At 40.9% G+C, this 19,825-nt stretch overlaps 1 protein-coding gene and 1 pseudogene across 2 annotated transcripts in view; one reads left to right on the forward strand and one right to left on the reverse strand.

The window, feature by feature from the left end:
- PLPPR1 (phospholipid phosphatase related 1) overlaps window positions 1-19,825 on the forward strand; it is a 252,822-nt gene that overhangs the window by 177,715 nt on the left and 55,282 nt on the right. The window lies entirely within an intron of this gene.
- Window positions 13,257-13,348, reverse strand: LOC117803225 (annotated as a pseudogene).

The raw sequence follows: 19,825 nt of genomic DNA on the forward strand, positions 1-19,825 counted from the left end.
GAAGTAAAATTCATCAAAACTGGCCATAAATTTAGAGAACCCATTGTAGGGTCACAGCCAGCAAAGCCAGATTCTGAAACCTCTCCAATTTCTGTGCCTTGCCAAGAAAGGCAAGTGACTGAAGTGGAGAGGCAATTTGACTATTGCCTTCTGACTTTAATTAATGTTTAATACTCGGTGGCAAAAGCACACTTCCTCTTGTAAGTTCTCATTAAGTTCCTTTTGAATCAGTTAACACGCTGTTTATAAAGATGTGGATATTTTCTCTAATTACTGTAATTTTGGCTACTGTTGTAAAAATCAGTGCTCCGTGTCACACTGTCAGAGATCATTACAGATGCGTACATACTTCTCCCCTCCCTCCCCTGGAAATGATCCAACCATCTCTGGAAATCAAATGCATTAAAAGGTTTAATAAAGGAAAGGGAAATCCAGACATATCATGTCTCATTTCAAGCCACTCCAGAACAAAACTGAGATGTATTCATCAGGGGGGTGAACTATGGTCTGTTTCAGCATTCAGGATATGGATGCAGAGTTCTGTTTCTTGTAATACATTTCATTATTGTAAAATCCAATTCATTCTGCAGAACAAGAATGCATTGAGGTGATTTATGCTCTCAGAAGCACATTTCGCACTCCTGGTATTTTCTTTTATGTGGAGAGATATCGCGGAGGGTATAAAACCCTGGCCTTTCTCCACCCCTTCAGTTGCCCCTTCCCTGGGGTGGAATGACTCTCATCGCTGGCAGTTTGGGAGAACTGAGCATGCGCACCTCAGCGTCTTCCTCGTCTCTTCCCCTTGGGAGCCAGACACCACAGGGAGTGTGTGTGTGTGCTAGTCTGTTCCTTCTGTGTGGGGAAGGACTGTGGTTTTCTAGCACTGTTTATGACTGAGTAGGTAAGTCCTCTTAATTCTGTGGTTCAGTATGAGTAGATCTGTCTAAGCCACATTCTCTAACCCAGGCTTTAGAAGTAATGAGGCCCCATCTTGATTTCCCTTACCCTTCTCGCTCTCTTACTTGATTCAAAATACTTGGTAGGTGAAACGGGTGCTATTTACCAGCTCCATTAAAAGTCACCACCCCCAAACACAAAGGCTGGTAATTCAAAAACAAGGCAAAACAAAATACCTCTCTTTTTTAAGTGTGTGTGTGGTTTTTTTGAAAGATTTTATTTATTCATTTGACAGAGAGACAGCCAGCGAGAGAGGGAACACAGGCAGGGGGAGTGGGAGAGAAAGAAGCAGGCTCCCAGTGGAAGAGCCTGATGTGGGGCTCGATCCTAGAACTCCAAGATAACACCCTGAGCCGAAGGCAGATGCTTAACAAACGACTGAGCCACCCAGGCGCCCCTTAAGTGTGTTTTTCAAGGAGGTTTTTTTTTTTTTAATTAGTTAATTAGCCACTCTCTGTTCTCAATTTTCCCTGTAAATTCTGCTATAGTCTCAGCCTTTTAGTGTTTACCTAATTATGGATCTATTTAATAAAAAGGAGGGATGGGGAAGAGACCTAGCTGTCAATGTCCAGGATTTTCCTTGACAGGAGGCTGTTATTCTTCATGCATTGATATTTTCTTCTGTTGTATTAGGAATTATTTTCCCCATTTGACTGAGAGACTGGGTGAAGCTAGGTGACTTGCCCACGTCCACAGGCTGGTTAGCAGCAGAGCAGGGAATTGAACTGTCTAGCTCCCAGACCAGAGCTTTTTCTTCAGAAAGCTTGTACTACGTCGCTCCCCACAATTGCTACCCTGACCTTCTAGCCTTTCACTGTCAAGGCCATTAGGAGAACAGGAAGAGGCAATAAAGGAACAGAAAATGGCGCTTCTATAAAGAACACTTGCTGGAAGAGGCAGTGGTTTGCTTGGGAGCCTTCTATAACCTAAATTCTGCTATCAACTGAGACTTTTTTTTTCGTTTAGTTTTTTTTTTTTTACCTCAAACAGGATTCCGCATTGTTGTTTGTTAGTGTTCTTTTAAAAAAAAAAAAAGATTGTATTCATTTTTTGAGAGCGAGTGAGCACACAAGCAGGTGGAGGGCAGAAGGAGAGGGAGAAGCAGGCTCCCAGCTGAGCAGGGAGCCGAATGCAGGGCTTCATTCCAGCTCAGGGTCATGACCTGAGCTGAAGACAGACGCCTAACTGACTGAGCCACCCAGGCGCCCCTATTTGTTTGTGTTCTTGTTTTTTGTTTTAGGCCACTAAGTTTGTGGTAATTTATTTCAATAGCAGTAAGAAACGAAGGCACTGACCTAAGAAATTTTCTTCTTTGTTAGTGTAGTTGACACGTTACATTAGTTTCAGGGTACGATATAGTGATTGGACAAGTTTACACATTATGTGGCTCACCACAAGGGTAGCTGCCATCTGTCTGACACAGCACTACTGTGATATCACTGACTGATCTTCCCTGGGCTGTGCTTTTATTCCTGGGCCTTGTTCATTCTATACCTGGAAGCCTGTACCTCCCACCCCCCTTCACCCATTTTGCCCAACACCCCACACACCCTCCCCTCTTCCACCTTGTTTTTTGAGATGTCTCATTTGATTATGTTTTTGATTGTTTTGGTCTAACCAAAATTCTTTGCTACTGCAAAACAATTTTCTTGACTTCTTCCTTCCAAATTCAATCGGTTTGAAAACGTCAGTACAAAAGTCAGACTTTCTTGAGTTATTACTCAGGGAATTCTCATCTCTGAGAAGGTTAAGATTCATTTATGTCACCAGAATAATTAAGCTCTTGTTGTACAGAAACATCTAAGTGTATCCTATTTTTGTAAGTGAACTTTACCTGCTGTTGATGGAAATGCTGTAAATAGAGTAGTGCTGTTTTCCCTCCTGTTATTGTAGGCAGCATCAGGGAGAAGGACTATGAGGGTTTATTAAGTTGAGAAAAATATTACCCAACTAGAAACTCCTGTTTCAGGAGTTGAGTAATGGCTCCAGAGGTCAAGGCAAGTTTTATAGAAGGCTACCTCACCTGAGTTTGCCACTTACCCGAGAGGGACTTCACCAGTGTGTGTTAAGTGAATGAAGGTAATAAGCTGGATGAGCCATAAGGATGGGTGGGAATCAGGCAGGCTTCTCATGCATCAAGTAGACTCGAATCAAATCAGAGAAACCTATGAGTATGTGTGTGTGTATGTGTGTTTTGATATACCCTTCCTTGTGCCGTTCCTTAAGGTCTCAAATTATAAGTCCCAGAATTCTAACTTGTAAGATAGACCTCCAACAGCATTTTTGAGGATGTAGGGTAAAAAGCTGGGATATCAAAATTTTCTATAACATGTTAATCATTTGGGGCACCTGGCTGGCTCAGGTCATGATCCTGGGGTCCTGGGATGGAGCCCTGTGTTGGTGCTTCTCCCTCTGCCCCTCCCCCGGTCGTAAATCCTTAAAAAAAATGTAATTATTCATAAGTAATTATATCCACCACCTAGCATTTCTGTCACGGTAGATGTGGAAATTTTGCATTTATTTTTATTGGTATTTAATCCTCTTTCTCTCCATGACAAATTGAGGGGCTTGTGCGTGTTCCAGAGTGAGGAAGTGCAGCTCTTAATCTCACAGACGTGCCTTCCAAATCCACATATTCTCCCTTTCTTCCCCAGTTCCTTTCATGATTGTGTGCCTTTGCCCGTACCAGGAGAAGGGAAGAGAGAAAAACAGACCAGTGTTTGTTGCATTAGAGAAGTTTCTAACACAGAGAGAACTGTTTGATTTCACTCTCATTACAGCGACCTGGGAGCTGGAAGCCTTAGGGAGGCTGGGTCACCGTGATGCAAATTGAGCTCTCCTCTCATTTGCCAGGACGTGGAAATGCTGAATCTGCAGCTGCCGCGATATTTTTTCTCTCTCAAGAAATTTTTATTTCAAGCCTCCAGCATTTTCCATTTATCTTGGAAAAGCCAAATACGTACATGCTGTACTTTTATTTCCTTAAGTTTCATTTAGAACAGATGACATTTCTATGTGGATTTTTCTAAGAAGAGTAATTTCCTATCTGCTTTGATTTGTTGATCCTTTTAAAGTGCTCCGAATTATCAAGCACACTTAGTCCCCAAGTCAGGTTCTCCCGCTGATAGAACACCAATGCCCCCTACTGATAAATTTCCTAAAACCTTTCTTTAGAAAAAGGAGACCATAACCGCCTCTCTCAGAACAGGCACAGGGTTCCCCAGCCTTGTCTGTAAAGGGCCTGTGCTTCTAGGGTCATCTTAGTCTGCTTTATTAGCCTCTCATTAGGATAATTTTCTCTATTAGTCTTTACTAAAGCAGCTAGAAGTTATTTCATGCTTGGATGGCTTTATTAGAAAAACAATTTTAAAGGTATCAGCAGAGCTTTATACCTGACAAAATGAGAACCAGAACTAACATTTGATTATGGTAATGTAATTCCTGTTACATTATATTTGTATTTAATGGAAAAAGTCCCTCAGAATACCTTTATATTTGCCTTTCTGTGTCTTCAGTATTTATAGAATTTCTGACACAAAGAGACTTTAAAAGCTTAATGCTCCTGATTTACGTGAATCCCATCTGATGTCATCTCCATCAAGTAATTGCTTGGTTTCCCCTCGCAATAGAGAACGCATCACCTATCAGAGCGACCATTGCACCTTTGACCAGTTCTGACGAAAAGTTCATGCAAAATTTTTTTCTGTTCTGCTCTGAATATTAGGCCAATTTCTACCCTTTGGCTGCTATTAACAACTTTTGCTATAACAAATCTAATTCCTATTAATTCTTCAAATATTTGGACAGAAAGATCATGCCCTTCTCCTGGCATTCTTCTCTTCCCCAGGAAGAGCAATATCAACTTTCAGGGAAGAACCAAATCCTATAAATGTGAGACCAAGGGGACAAGGACTTAGGACCAAATGCCAGTAGGATATAAAATTCCTATTTTCAAATGGTGTGTTTATTGTTAGTTTCTCTCTCTTTTTCTCTCTTACACACACACACACACACACACACACACACACACACACAGACTTTTCATGGTTACCACACATACACTTTAAAAATGGCCATTTTGAACTTAGTAAAGGAACAGGAACCAAGTTCAGTTTCCGTAATAGTGTGACTTGAATGTTGCCAAGCAGATCCAACCTCAGGGCTCCTTCACAAATGCCTGAAAATCGTTAGACCTTCCTGTTCAGCTCACATAGTCTTAAGCAAACAGTGTCAGATGAGGATTTCTGACAAGGTTGAGAAAAGAGTGAACTGGACTGAGGTTTTTTAATCAGCAACTGTCTCACAAGGCCAATTGGATCTTTATGAAATGCTTATTCCATGGGGTTCTGCCACTTCTCTTAGGCAGATGCAAAAATCAAGACTCCCACCGCTCTCTGTGTAACCCCCTGCTCCCCTACTTTCATTTGCAGTCCTCATTTTTCTGCCTAGGTAGCCAGTCACCATGGCCATTGCCATGTTTTACTTAAACAACAGTGAGGCAAACAATGACCTTAAGCCAAGAACCAGCAGCCACACTAAGTCTTAAGAGTTGCTCTATGCTGTTGTAATTTTCTTAAGATAATGCAGGATAGTTTTACATGCTGTATTCTCTAGGAAGGAGACACAGATGGACTAGGAGTGCAAAAGATTCACTGAGGAGTAACATCTGTGAAAAGGGCCAGGGGCAGTATTGGGCAGGTGGAAATATCAGTCCAGGATACAGACCAGAGGAGGTCTCTGCCAGCCACTGGGGAGTTCCAGCACAAGGTTTGTTCATTTAGGGAATCACCAGTTGGACAAAAGTGGCTAGGTGTTTGTACCACATCTTGTTTAGCTGTTGACTGCGGACACTCCAAGAATTTTGGCACGGCCTTGACTAGCCTTGCCTTGCTTAGTCATTGGCTGGGGCCTGCCCCCAAAAGAGCAAGACCACGCACAGCTCCAAATGTGAGGTAAACCTGAAGGAGCTAACAGCTAGGGGCTGCTGGGCAGCTACCTTCCTGGGAGCTGGGCAGCAAGTCCTTTCTTGAAGGGAGAAGTCTGGGTTAACACATCTCTGGTTTTGCCACTATGCTTTATTGTCACCAAATCCCTCTTTAGTCAATCAACACTTGTAGTGCTGTTTTCAGTGTCCATTGCTGTGTAACCAGCCATGCCATTTTAATCATTTGAAACTCCAAATTTAATGGTTAAGAGCAATATTACTTTGCACTCTGGTTGGTGGATGAGGACTTAGAAAAGGTCTGGCTGTCTGGTCCTGCCTTACATTTCTTTTTGTGGCTCCTGTTTGATGTTGGCGGAGGCTGTGTTTATTGGAAGGCTGTGTTGGGTGTTCAGAATGGTTCACTAATTGACAGCAATTGAAGCGGGACTTCTGCCAGGAGTTCCACCAGCACTGTCTAATAGAGCACCTTCGTGCCTTGTGCCTTGGGCTTCTCACAGCATGCTGACTGAATTTACAGCGGGAGCACCCCAAGATTAAACGTTCTCAGAGACCAAAGTGGAGCTTCAAGGTTTCCTCTGACCTAGTTTTAGAAGTTTTGCAGTGTCCCTTTCATCCCATGCCATTTGGTCACACAAACCACCTTCAAAGGGAGAATTAGACTCCACCTCTCAATGAGAGAAGCAGCAAATAATCTGTCATCCTGTTTAATCTGCCATAGTTGTGCTTTATTAGAAAAGGTGTGGCTTGCGCTTTGTCCCTTACTGTTACGCTACGTACGGTTAATTTTCTTTTCAATCCATGATACCGCACACAAATATTTCCCGTTTGTTCAATCATTGTTCCTTCAACATAATGTCAGATTCCTTATGGCTCTTCTTTAAGGTTTTTTAGTTTATATCTGCCTCAATTTAAGAGCAGCATCAGAGCAGAATATTCTAAATGTTGACTGATCAGCCCAGAGAAAAGAACTCTCTCTGTAAGTTCTAGAACTGTCCATAGAGCCAGGGAGAGCAAACTTTCATGGAAGTGACACTGCAATATTCAAACACATTGAGCTGTTTTATTAAATAAACATGATTTAAGTGTTCACTGTGTACCAGGAACTATGCTAAGTGCTGGGGTTACAGAAATTTAGTCACTTCCTTGTGGAGCTTACAGTTTAGTGGTGAAGATTGTCATGCAAAACAAGTAATTACTGCTGTGTTATGCACTGTAATAGGAAAATGAGGCTTTATGTGAATACAGAAGAGAAAGTTTCAAATGCCGCTAGGAAAAAAACAAGGCATTATGCCTTATGGAAATTCATCAGGCAAAGAAATGGAAGAAAGAACAATTGAAGCAAAAGGTAAAACATATGAATAGGCACAAAGATATAAAAAAAAGTCAGGACAAATGTAGGTAACCCTACTTTTAGTAGAAATGTATGATTAGTCCATTAGATACTTCTAGGGAAGAGCTCTGAGATGAGATTGGAAAGCTACAGAAGACTTGGCCTCAGCTCATCAGGATCTTGGGTGGCATGCTAAGGAGTTGGGATTTTGATCCCCTTGAAAAAGAAAATCAATAGACTTGTGTTTTTAAAAAAGTGCTTTAGTGGAGGTATGACTTGGAGTCTGCCTTAATGTGAATTAGAAAGTAGCAGGAAGAGGAGAGCCTGGGTGGCTCAGATGGTTAAGAATCCCACTCGTGATATGGGCTCAGGTCATGATCTTGGGGTCATGGGATCCAGCCCTTCACTGGGCTCTGTGCACAGAATCTCTCGCCCTCTGCCCCTCCCCCTCTGCATGTTCGCTCAAATAAATAATAAGTAAATAAAATCTTAAAAAAAGAAAGCAGGAAGAATCAGGGACAAGTCTTCATTTTCTGGCTTAAATAACTATATGGTGGTGGGGGCACAATTTTCAGAAGAAAGCACCATAAGAAGAGGTTTCCAGAGAGAAGGGTGGGTGATGATTAAGATTGAAAATCTTGAGTAGGAGATGCCTAAGAAGCACCTAGAGGAAGCTGTTGAGTATGGATTTAGAAATAAGGGTCTGGAGTTCAATAGAGAGGTCTGAGCTAGAAATACGTATCTGTGAATAATCAAAGTATAAGTGGTGATGGAAGCCTTTGGAGAAGTTCAGTAGAAAGTAAAGTCTAGAGTTCAAGAAAGGGGTTTGGATAAGAAATAAAGATTTCAACATACAAGAGGCAGTTGAAACCCTGGGAGGACACGAGACCCCCTACCCAGCACAGATGGTGAAAAGAAAGCACAGAGTTAATGCTAGAATGGAATGTGTGTGTGAGGAGAATTGAGACAAGTGGAACTCTTGAGACTAGGAAAATAACCACAAAAGAAGGAATCCAAGGGAAGAGAAAAATTCAAGAATAAAAATGTGACCAGGAGTATCAAATGCTGCTGAGGCATCACATATGCTGAGGATTGAAAAATGTTTAATAAATTTTTCAATTAGGAGGTTACTGATGACTTAATGAGAATAGAGGGAACGAATGAAGTTAACCCATGAGTAGCTTTGCAATGTAGGAAAGTGAAAGAGAGGGCTCAAGGCAGTAATAAAATCCAGGGAGGGTTTTAATTTGTGTTTTGTTCTTTATTTTTTAAGATTATTTATTTATTTATTCGACAGAGAGAGAGAGACAGCCAGCGAGAGAAGGAACACAAGCAGGGGGAGTGGGAGAGGAATAAGCAGGCTCCCAGCAGATGAGCCTGATGTGGGGCTCGATCCCAGGACTCCGGGATCATTACTTGAGCCGAAGGCAGACGCTTAACGACTGAGCCACCCAGGCGCCCCTGTTGTTTATTTTATTTTAAATGTTTAAGATGTGCTCAGAAATAGTGATGATGGAGAGGTTTAAGATTCAGAAAAAGGAAAAATAATGGAGAGTAGCATTTCCAAGGAAGACAAATTAGTTAACATCTGAGAGTGAACAGACTTCTCCCCAAGTCTTGTTCCTTTACATTTATGCCCCTCTCGTCACCACCAGCCAATATTTGAACAATAGAATATTTTAGACCCCGGTGTTAGGGCTTCTGTTATCTCTATGAAATGTCTTTAAGTTGAATTCAGTCTTTCATTCCAGACTGTTGAGAACTTTCTGGATTCTGATTTTGTCTTTCAGTATATATGCTATCCCATCACAGTTCACATCAGTCAGAGGATTGATAAAACTGACTTCTAACTCATTGACATGAGACTGAGAAAAGCACACACCTGGATTTCTCTATTACTATTACTACTGGTTCACTGATAAAATCACATTGAGTTCATCCAGTATTCAGTATACCTGTCACCCAGTCTACATTTCTATCTTGCCTACCAGGTTCTCTAAGTTACCTTTTGCCAGATTCCTGGATGCAATCTAAATAGACCACAAATAACCCATTTCCCTGTTCTGCCAATCTTATATTCCATTAAAAAAATGAAATATAAGATGACCTGATTCATGCTGAACCCATCCTGGCTCAAAGATCAATGCTTCCTCTTCTAAGAGCAAGGAAAGTTGCCCTGCCGGTAATATCCATTCTGGATCATGCCCAGAATAAATGTAAAATTCAGTCATCATCATCAGTAATGCTTTTAATTCTGTATACTTCCCTTTTTGAAATTGGGAAGTATGTTTGCCCATCTCCAACCTTCTTCCTTCTCAACAGTTTCTTAAAACGCTCATTTGCAAGTTTTTTGTTTCCTGGATGTGATTTCTCTTATAAAGCATATTTAAAATCATTTAAAGCAACTCTGTTCTTTCTTCAATCACTCCTTACATTTGGGACAAATGCCATTCTAACTTTATAAATATAAAGATCTTTTCTCTACACAGGAAAGATAGACATCCAATAAATACTGAAGAATTCTGCTTTCTCTGTATCTTCCATCAAAATCATATTTACATTCTATCATGTTGCATCAAATTTAATTGTAGCATTTTTGTTAGCCACCATTTACTTTGGATTTTAGACATGTGAACACACTATAAAAGAGATCCACTGTCTTATGTTGATCTCAGCTCTCTTCCCTTTCACCTTTTATATATCCAGTGGCCAAATTTGGTCTCAACAAAGAGCTCCCCATAACAACCCAAAGAGTTTCTTTCAAGTTGTTTCTTCTCCTTTTCTGAATCATTAGAACTTCATTTTTGAGAATTTCAGCCCTCCAGGCTGATTTCTTTTTTAGGTTCTCGTGCCTTAGACTCATGTCTGCTCAATCTCAGGATCTTTTCAATTCTGCTTTCATGTGTTCTGGAGTTCACGTCCAACCAAACTCAACCTTTCCTTTCTTAGATATACTCCAACAAGAGAGAGAAAAACACAGGGAAGAAGCAACACAAAGGCAACTCTGACACTTTTTCTCCTCCCTCTTTCAGACTTCTAGATAACCTAACTATGTACCTAACATCAACTCATCCTTTACTTGTAATGTCTGAGAAGAGGATTTTTATAGCCATCATCAGGAAAGAAAGAGAAACTAAAGAGATATTTATGTGGAAAAGTGTTTTCAGTTTCTAATGGGGTTTGGATTTACTACATGGCTATTTACAGAGTATTGTTTGCTATATGGTTGTCTGGAGGCACTTGAGAGAACAAGGGCCATAGGCACAGTGGTCTGTGTACTGGCACCTCTCTGGCTGGTGCCTGGATCTTGCAGTTCTACTGTCATCCATGTACTGAACAAACACGCATGAAGCACCAACCACATACCACACTCTTAGTCTGGTGCACTGATTCTTCATGATCTCCCAGATGGAACAATGTGTTTTCCAGACCCAGGGTACTCATTGAAAGATTTTTAGGAATTATAGTGGCATGATTATTGCTGCCTATCTCTCATACCTCTCAGGCTTTGAACATGTTGGGTGAATATACCCTCCTCTTAAACGTATCTAGCTAAAAATATTTTTCCCGATTCCCAGGGATGGGGTTCTTACCGTCCTGCATAGAGATCAAAGGAGCCTGCGCCTAGGAAGGAGTTGAACTCAGCCTGGGTTAGCTCATGCAGCAATACTAACAGTTTTCAGGATCTGTTGTAGAGACAGCAAGAGAATAATGATGTGAGGTAAGGTGTCAGGTGATGGGGCTTGGACCAGCACCCTGACTGCACACTCTAGTTATGACACTTATGACATTAAAGATGACACGTAAATGTGAAGACACCATTGGAATGATCTTTCCTATACTGTATTCCCTGCCCTCTGGTGGCCTTTGCTAGAGGTCAAAAGGCAGAAGGAACAGTCAAGAATGAAAAGGTACCCTGTGATGAATGATTATTAACTACGTAGAATAGTTAATACTCCCTGAACCTTTTCAGCTCAACACGCCTGGCTTAAATCAAATGCTCTAAATGTGTCTTCTAAAGTAATTTCACATTTCATGGAATAAATTTCCATTGACAAGGCATGCTCAGTCATAAGAACTCTAGTACAATGGCAGAGTATTTAGAGTGCTAAATGATACAGATTATGCATTGTGCCATGTTCAGAAAGTTTCAAAATGGAACAATTGTTTTCAAAGAAACAGAAACCAATCCAAAAGGATAAAAGTGAGAAAAGAAGGCTTAGATTACTTTGCAGAACCTCCAGTCAAGCATGGATATCCAGAGAGTGACAGTTTTTCATAAGAATCAGGAGATTATGGGCTCTGAGAGCCTTTCTACTATCGTGTGTATTAGAATAATTTTTCCCCTAATTCAAATCTCTAAGCAGCTTAATGCCTGTTTTTATCTTCGTTCAATTTGGAGAGAACATAAGAACAAAAATGCTGTATCTATTCAGTGTCTACTTCTCTAAAAGAAACTTCAAATAACTCCAAGCTCTGAGCTTATGTAGTTGACCACATAGTTGGACATTCCTTCCAAAGACAAGGTGAAGAAAGCCTCTCCCAGGTCAAGACTCAAAATGAGAGGTGGTTTTAGGATGGTAGGGAAGTGGGGGGTATAATAACATCTTCCTAATGAAATGCACTTAAGGGCAACTTAACCTAAGATTGGGAGAAGGAATGTTTGCTCCACTCAATGCTCCAAATTTAGTAGAATCACCATGATTGCATCAATTTCCATGCCAAATTCCATGATCGATAACACTGTCAGCTGACAATATTGGAGACTTACCTGAAGCAAGAGGTAGCCATCTTTACTGAAGCCACTACCTACCTCTAAGATCAAAATAAACCATTGATGAGCAAATGTCTGTCAATTCCTCTAGCTAGATTGCTTCTCATGTGCCCCTCCTCTAAAGAGCATACTTTGGAACCAGAGCTCTCTTGTCTTAGGAACGTGGAGTACTTTGCAAGAACACACGATTCATTCAAGGATGTCCTAAAAACCTGCGGTATCTATCTGATTTCAGGACCCACTTCATATACCTGAAAAGATGGTATTCCTTATGTCATCAGGGATAGCCTAATTCTAATCAATCGATAATGACTGTCTGGAGTACTATGTGGAAAATTACTGGAGACCCAACTGGGTTCAACAGGAGAGTCCCAAGAATTACTAGTGCTGTCTGTTACAATGGTGGAGCATGGCACATTGGGCAGATGTTTGTCATTTCTAATTCTGTTGACTTCAAACTACTATTTTTTTCTCATTTTCTTAAAAACACAATGGGAAAAGAAGCTGGCTGGGTGTGAGGGATAGGTTTAGGTTTTCCACATGTTGAATAATGAAGGCGTTGGTCCTATATTTGTCTCATTCTCTGATAGTTTATTAGTTTATATGTTATAAAATGGCATGGGCATTTCTGATCCACAAATATCCAGCACAGGAGTACTTCGGGAAGTGGACAGCCGGCCCTTTCCGCTCTGGAGAGAGTAGAGATACACCTTCTGGAATTACAAAAAGCAAGAAAAGGTTTTGAAATGGGCAGGTCTCTCCTGTCACCTGCTAGATAGCAGGCATAGAAGCATTTGAGGACTTAATGTTTCCTAGAGATGACTGCTTTTCTTTCCCTCCATCCTTCTCCATGCACAGAATAATAGTAGATATTCAATACATATTCATTGTAATAAGGGTGGAATCCATGCTGCCTAGGGATACCTAGTGCTGAATTGACACAACTTAGGAAACATATTTCACCATAAAGACATTTTTTAAAAGGTCACATTTTTTAAAAGGTCACATTCCTACACTAGCACCAAAGGATTTCTATTTTTGTTAATTCACAAGACCACGTGAAAGAGCTCTGTCTCCTCCTTCCTGCTCAATATAGGCCCACTAATCTGCGGCCCAGAACCGTGGAGCTAATTCTATCACGCCTTTTGTCCTTGTCTGTATTAACACTTTTCAGAAACAAGGACTCCACATCATCTCTCTCATGACCTGCATAGCTCCACACGACATTTATTGATCCAATCTCCCACCCTCCTCAACCCCTAAACCCGTCCTGTGAGCTGTAAAACTCACACGTGTGTCATCAGTAACAAACTATAGAAATGATCCCTGAAAGTATAGTCTTACGTGTGTCATCAGTAAAGTCCCTTATCTTTTTTTAATAATAATTTATTATATTATGTTAGTCACCATACAGTACATCCCTAGTTTTTGATGTAAAGTTCCATGATTCATTACTTGCATATAACACCCAGTGCACCATGCAATACGTGCCCTCCTTAATACCCATCACCAGCCTATCCCATTCCCCCAGCCCCTTCCCCTCTGAAGCCCTCAGTTTGTTTCCCAGAGTCCATAGTCTCTCATGGCTCGTTCCCCCTTCTGTTTACCCCTTCTTTCTTCTTCCCTTTCTTCTCCTGCCAATCTCCCTACNGGACGGGGCCGGTCAGTCAGCCTCGCTAGCCCTCTCGGGTGGGGTGGGCCGTGCTTGAGTGGTGCGAGTCTTTCCCGCTTCTCCATTCTGGGCGGCGGGGGTTGCCTACGCTGCCTACCCTGCCACCGCTGCCTCCCCCGTGCTCCACACGTCTGGCCCGCTGCGAGACGTGCCCGCCCCTCTGGGGCGCGCGCTGTTTCTGGCTCACCGCGCTCCTACCTGGTTGATCCTGCCAGTAGCATATGCTCGTCTCAAAGTCCCTTATCTTCTTAACCACATCTGAACAGTGCCTTCCTCTTCTTACTATGAACGTGGCTTTCTTAATTATAGTGCTTCCCTAGAGCCCTCCTCGTGGCCTTGCTTTCTCTCCCACACCCCTTGTGCTATTGGACTTGAACACAGGGTAGGTGTTGTCCTTGCTCCTCATTGCCTTTTCTAGACTGGTACCCTATTTGCCTTAGAAACCCCTGATTTCTCTGTCAAAGGTCTGTGCTTCCAAATAAGACAGATTACTACCAAGGTCACTCTCTTCAATGACAGGCTTGTTGGTGCCACTTCCCTCCTCAAAGCCCTTGGTATTTCCTTTTGAGTCTATGATAAAATGTTAACTTCTTCTGCCTGCCATGCAGCACTCTCCTCTTTTGAGTTTGTACCTGCTTCTTTTATTCTCAGGTGGGGCCCTTAATACACCCAACCCCCTAACCCAAAAGGTGAAGCTGGTCCCTGGACACACCTGTGTTAATCAGAACTCCTTGATTGCAAATGACAAAAATGAGACTGGCTGAGCAAAGAAGGGAACCTACTGGCTTGTGTAAGTGTACAGATCTCTGTGTACCAACATAGAGAGGTGGTCAAAACAGGTTAAGAGAAATACAGGCTGTGGAACAGCACGTGAAGTGTGATTCTACTTCATATATTTTTTAATCTACCTGTGAGTGTATATGTTTATATCCCTGGAAAGAAAGAAAATATCTAGAAGAATAAGTACACCTCATATGTTAACAATGGTTAATCTCTAGTGAGTAAAACCCTGATGATATATTTTTCAATTTATACCCTTTTGTATTAGAGCATTTTAAAATTTTTTAAAGGTTCAAATTTATGCTTGGTTAATGGTACCACCCTGCTAATGCATAACCATCAGGCACCATCCAATCTGCAACCACTGGCCATGTGTGGGTATTTACATTTAAATAAATTAAAGTTATATAAAATTCTTCAGTTCCATTCTTCACTTGCTGTAGCCATATCTCAAGGGTTTGATAGCCACATATCACTAAGTGGCTAACATATTGAGAGTACAGACATAAAACATTTCCATTGATGCAAAACATTTCTCCATGATGGGAAGCATCTGGTAAGCTAGATGAACCTAGATGCTCACCTGATTGCTTTCACAAGGATAAGTGGCTTCATTGAGATGCAGCCAGAGTGAAGCAGGTGCAGGCCTGAGCACCTGTGTGTGATCTGACAGCCGCCAGGAATTTGAGTGAGGTTCGAGTCTGTGTTCATTTATGCAAGATCTTGCAATGTCTCTGGGAGAGGAACTCTCTTAGAGGCAATTTATTCAGTAATTTTAAGGGAGACAAGGAAAATCCCTAGCCAGTAATTTTTAAAGGAAAATGAAAACCTTTAAATCTTTTGCCATGTTGAGATTTACCTGTTTTAATTAGAAAGAAAAACAAACTGGTTGATTTAAAAGAGTGTTTTTCCTTTTCTTCTCATTTGCCTAATTCCCAAGTAACTTAGCAATGCATATGGAGAAAGAAGAATCATGTTCCTTTCTGGTAGGGAAATTAAAATGGTATCTTAAGTACTTTGGTTTAAAATTATTTGAAAGCAAACATAGGAAGCTCTACTTTCCTTAGGTTTTTTTTTCCAGTTGGAATCTTTAATATTTGTTCTACATGGTATGCAGAAAATTCAGTGTTAGTTTTTTGTTTCCATTCTGAGTTAGAGTCATAAAGTCATTTTCCAGTGCCTTTTTTCCCAAGTAGATCCAGAATTTAAATAACAAACAGGAATTCTCAATAATCTTTTTTATTTAAAAAGATAACAGTGTGATTTTATTTAAGAAGTTACAGATTACAGTAGGATTTCAATATTTATGTAGCAACTTATTATATCTCTGCCATCCTCTTAAAACCATGGAAACAAAAGGTCCATGGAAATATCCCTTATTTTTTAAGAGGAAAATAAATACAACTTTATTTAACCACAGATCTCCCACCTTCCCTCTATCTTTCCAAAGTACATCTTTCATACTAGAGATCACTGTTCAGAGGATGCTGATTTATATCAAAAACTTAGTTTTAACCAACACACTAATAGGCCATCCCAAACACTTTCAGGTGATATGTTCCTTAACAAATGGCAGAGTTGCTATGAGTAAAACCAACTATCGAATTTCATCCATTCAGTCAACTGATGTCTTTTAAATACCTATTATGTCCCTGTGCTAAGCTGGGGATACCAGTTTGAAAGACCCTTTCCCTTAGGGCCTCACAGCTTGGTGGTGGGAGACACAGGGAAATCAAGGATGGCCATGCAGTGTCCTAAGTGTTAGGATCACGTGAGATCTGCGTGGGAGTGATCGCATCACACTGCAGAGGTGGTCAAGGAGGACTTCCAGAGCAATTTCAGGAGCTTTGGTGTGTACTGTCCATCCACTTCTAGGTTCTTCATAATGACATCTACACCTAGCATCCTATACCAAAGTAGTCCTAATGATGGAAAACATATTCCATGCCTCCAGCCCCAGAAAAGTACAGAATCAAAATCTATCATGAAGCCCCATAGAACTTAATCCTTCTACAAAAGGGTCCCTAATGACTGGGCAGATTTCTTTTGTTGGGCTTAAGTCATACTCTATTTTCCTGAGATTAAATGGATTCAATTGTTGAAGTCCCTAAGTAAGTTACCTTTATTTGGAACATCATACATTGGGATTTTAATGTGGATGTTATTATGGTATGGATAAGCCAAAGGAAGTAAGAACAAAGTCCTCTTTTTTCCTTGAGATGAGGCCCAAGACTCAAGATGATTTGTTAGGACAAATTAGAAAGCCATTCTCTAGGGAGAATGTCAACCCAGTCTCCCCAAGGCCAAGTTAGTGCTGAGTGAGAAAGCAAAGGCTGCAGTGATGGCGATTCAGGTACTGGTCGAGTACATACACCTGTGACACCAGGTTTTGCTCCTATAGTGGCAATGCCTACTGATTAAGTCCATGTCTTTTTTACCAAAAACTTCTGTTGAATATTAATGAGAGAAATTTTAAAGATGCCGAGAAAATGACATTTCCTTTTGAAATTATAGGATGAGTGTAGTTTCTTCAATTGGGTCTTCAAAAATTGAGAAGGCCTCATCCTCACAGATTAATAAGATTTTCTTCCCCTACTTCCACTCACACCCCCTTGGACATACTTATTCAGTTAACAAGTCTGCTGCATATGTCTCAACTGTCAGAAATGACCTAAGTCTTCATTCCTTTGAGTAAGGCTAACTCTTCTGATGCTTGAACAATCGTATTTCCAAAGATTTTCTTCAATGTTTTTGACTGGAATGGATGGCACATCAAAGGCTCTTCTCACTTCTATATGTTTCTCCCCTTCCTCCACAAGAGGAAAGTAATGCCTTTGGTTTTAGTGTCTGAAGACTGGCATTCTAATAGCACACTTCTTATCCAGTGATGCTCATTCCTATAAAGAAGTCAGGAACTGAGACCGTTGAATACAAAAATATTTGTGGCTTTAGAGCAGAAGCTCCATTCCTTTCAGGACAGGGTAGGTTGTTTTGGCCACAACTCTTTGGAGTCATATAACAGAAAACCAATTGCTCTATGCGAAGCCAAAAACAATTTTTTTTTAATAAGGATAAAAGTGAATCCTATGAAACTCAGGAGGCCCAGAATGGCCTCAACATAAACTAAAACAAGTTAAAAAACCATCAGATCCAAAATTATCCATTGTCTCCAGGCCTTATGACCTCTCGATTTGTACTTCATTCTTCTCTATGTAGATCTCTCCATTAGCTCTCCCAGGTTTCCCAGGTGCCAATGGCCACACAAGGCAACACTGTAGCTCCAGGACTTCCATGTCCTGAGTTCAAGTGGTCAACAAAGACACACAAAGTCTGTGACTATCACTTCAAATTCTTAAGAGAGAAGCTCATGGGCCTACCTTGGGCCAGGTACCTACCATTAGTCAAGTCCTCTCCAGCCAGGGAATGAGTAGAAGCATGAGTGTGGGCATAAGTGTGTAATTCTCAAAGAAGGGCAGTTAGGGCCTGGGTGCACATCTCAAATGATGTCAACTCCTAGGAGCAGTGAGCTATTTTCTGTCTTTCAAAAAGCTTGAGTAGAAGTAAAATATACATTTATCCATGTTAAGCCTTAAAGGAATAACCAAAGTATCTGTTTTTTCTGGTTTGGGATAAAAATCACAAATCGATTTGGTTATTCTGTTCATTTCATGCCAGTCGGAATCTCTGCACTTATATTTAATTCAAGAGCAATTACTTAATTAAAATTAGAAATCAAATGAATTATTCCAAAGTAAATACATGCGATCTGTTAAATAAACAACATGTTTCAATTTTGGGGACCATAGGAGGAAAATAATTAGAGGACCTTGGTGTTGAGAAGCTCAGGAACTTCCGCTTTAGGAGAAGAAAGCCAACTCCAGGTTCTGGGGTTTATGAGGGAGATTCAGTTAAATCTCTATAAAGTGCTTTATATATTGGATAATCCTTTGCCATCTGCAAAGAGTTTCTCCAAGTCTTCTCATTTAATCCATTTCTCATTCCCATTAGGGTATTTCCCCTCATGTGGGTCAGAAGATCAGAGAAGCTAGAGTCTTGCATCTAGGATTACAAAGTCAGTGACAGAACAAAGACCAAAAGTTAGATCTTCATCTCCAAATTATGGTCCCCCTCCCTTTTTGATCCTCCTTTGTCTCATGAGAATATGTTGGCTAAATGTGGGATATCCTGATCAAGGACATTTAACTGCCCTTAAAAATGGCTTCCCGTGCCACCTCCCTTTGGTACTCAACTAAGAAGAGGTTGAACACAGATTCTGTCTCCTTTCTGTAATCCTCCGTGTCATCGTTGAGAACTAAGCAGACCAGGACTTTGTTTGCCTACCCTTCTCCTACAGGACAGTAGGCCCCCTGCATATTGATATGCTGGGTAACGGTTTAAATTTTGTTGAGTTTCTGATTGGTCAGTTGATTTTATGTAACTCTTTATATATTAGGTTTTCCAGAAAACTGCTATTTATTCTGTTATGGGAAGGCTGAGGAGGGCCAAGAACTTCCCTTTATCAGCAAGTACCATGAGCTAAAAACAGTACTTTTTACATATATTAGTTTTCACACTTAAGTATTTTATATATATTATTATATCCATTTTACATATGAGGAAACTGAGATTCAGAGAGATTTTGTACATTACCTGAAGCCACACAGGTATCAAATGGTGCATTTAGTACTACATCTGGGTCTTTAAGCTCCAAAGGCCGTAAACTTCTATGATACCATATAACCAGCTCAGACATCACCGCTGACACAATGCTTCCCTGTCTCATCCTGTGTCTGTCACAATTAATCTTCTCTTCTTGATTTCATCATAATATCCATCCATCCACCCTTCCATCCTTCCACCCATCCACCCATCCTCCAATTATAACAACTAACCAGTGTTAAACACCTATCATTTGGCCATTTGCTCATATCCTGGTAAAACGAAGAACTCCTTCATCCTTACATTCCTACCACTAGCTGAGGGGTTTAGCACATAGTTGGTATTCAGTAGTTGTCCGCTGACTTACAATGCTTCTGCTGAGAAACTTGAGATTAGCACCCAAATCGACTTAGTTTATTTTAACAAAGGTGGTAGTAGGACTGTAGAGTTTTAGACCATAGGATCATTTATGCATTGCTTCCATCCACCTCTTTTACCTACTTCTGGTAAGTAGGTAATAAATAAAATACAGATCAAAGTCATCCAGTACTTTCTTCTCAAAGGCTTCTCTTGACTTCTCAGGTCATCACTCTCACTTTCTTACACCTTTAACATGGATTGAGCTTTGACCTCCTTCCCCACCCCCACCCCCACCCCCTCAGAGGCCTGAGGCAGCCCTGGGGAAGTGCAGGGGCAATAAAGGGCAAG

Source organism: Ailuropoda melanoleuca, chromosome 7 (assembly GCF_002007445.2).
Source record: "Ailuropoda melanoleuca isolate Jingjing chromosome 7, ASM200744v2, whole genome shotgun sequence".
In the NCBI taxonomy this organism is placed as follows: Eukaryota; Metazoa; Chordata; class Mammalia; order Carnivora; family Ursidae; genus Ailuropoda; species Ailuropoda melanoleuca.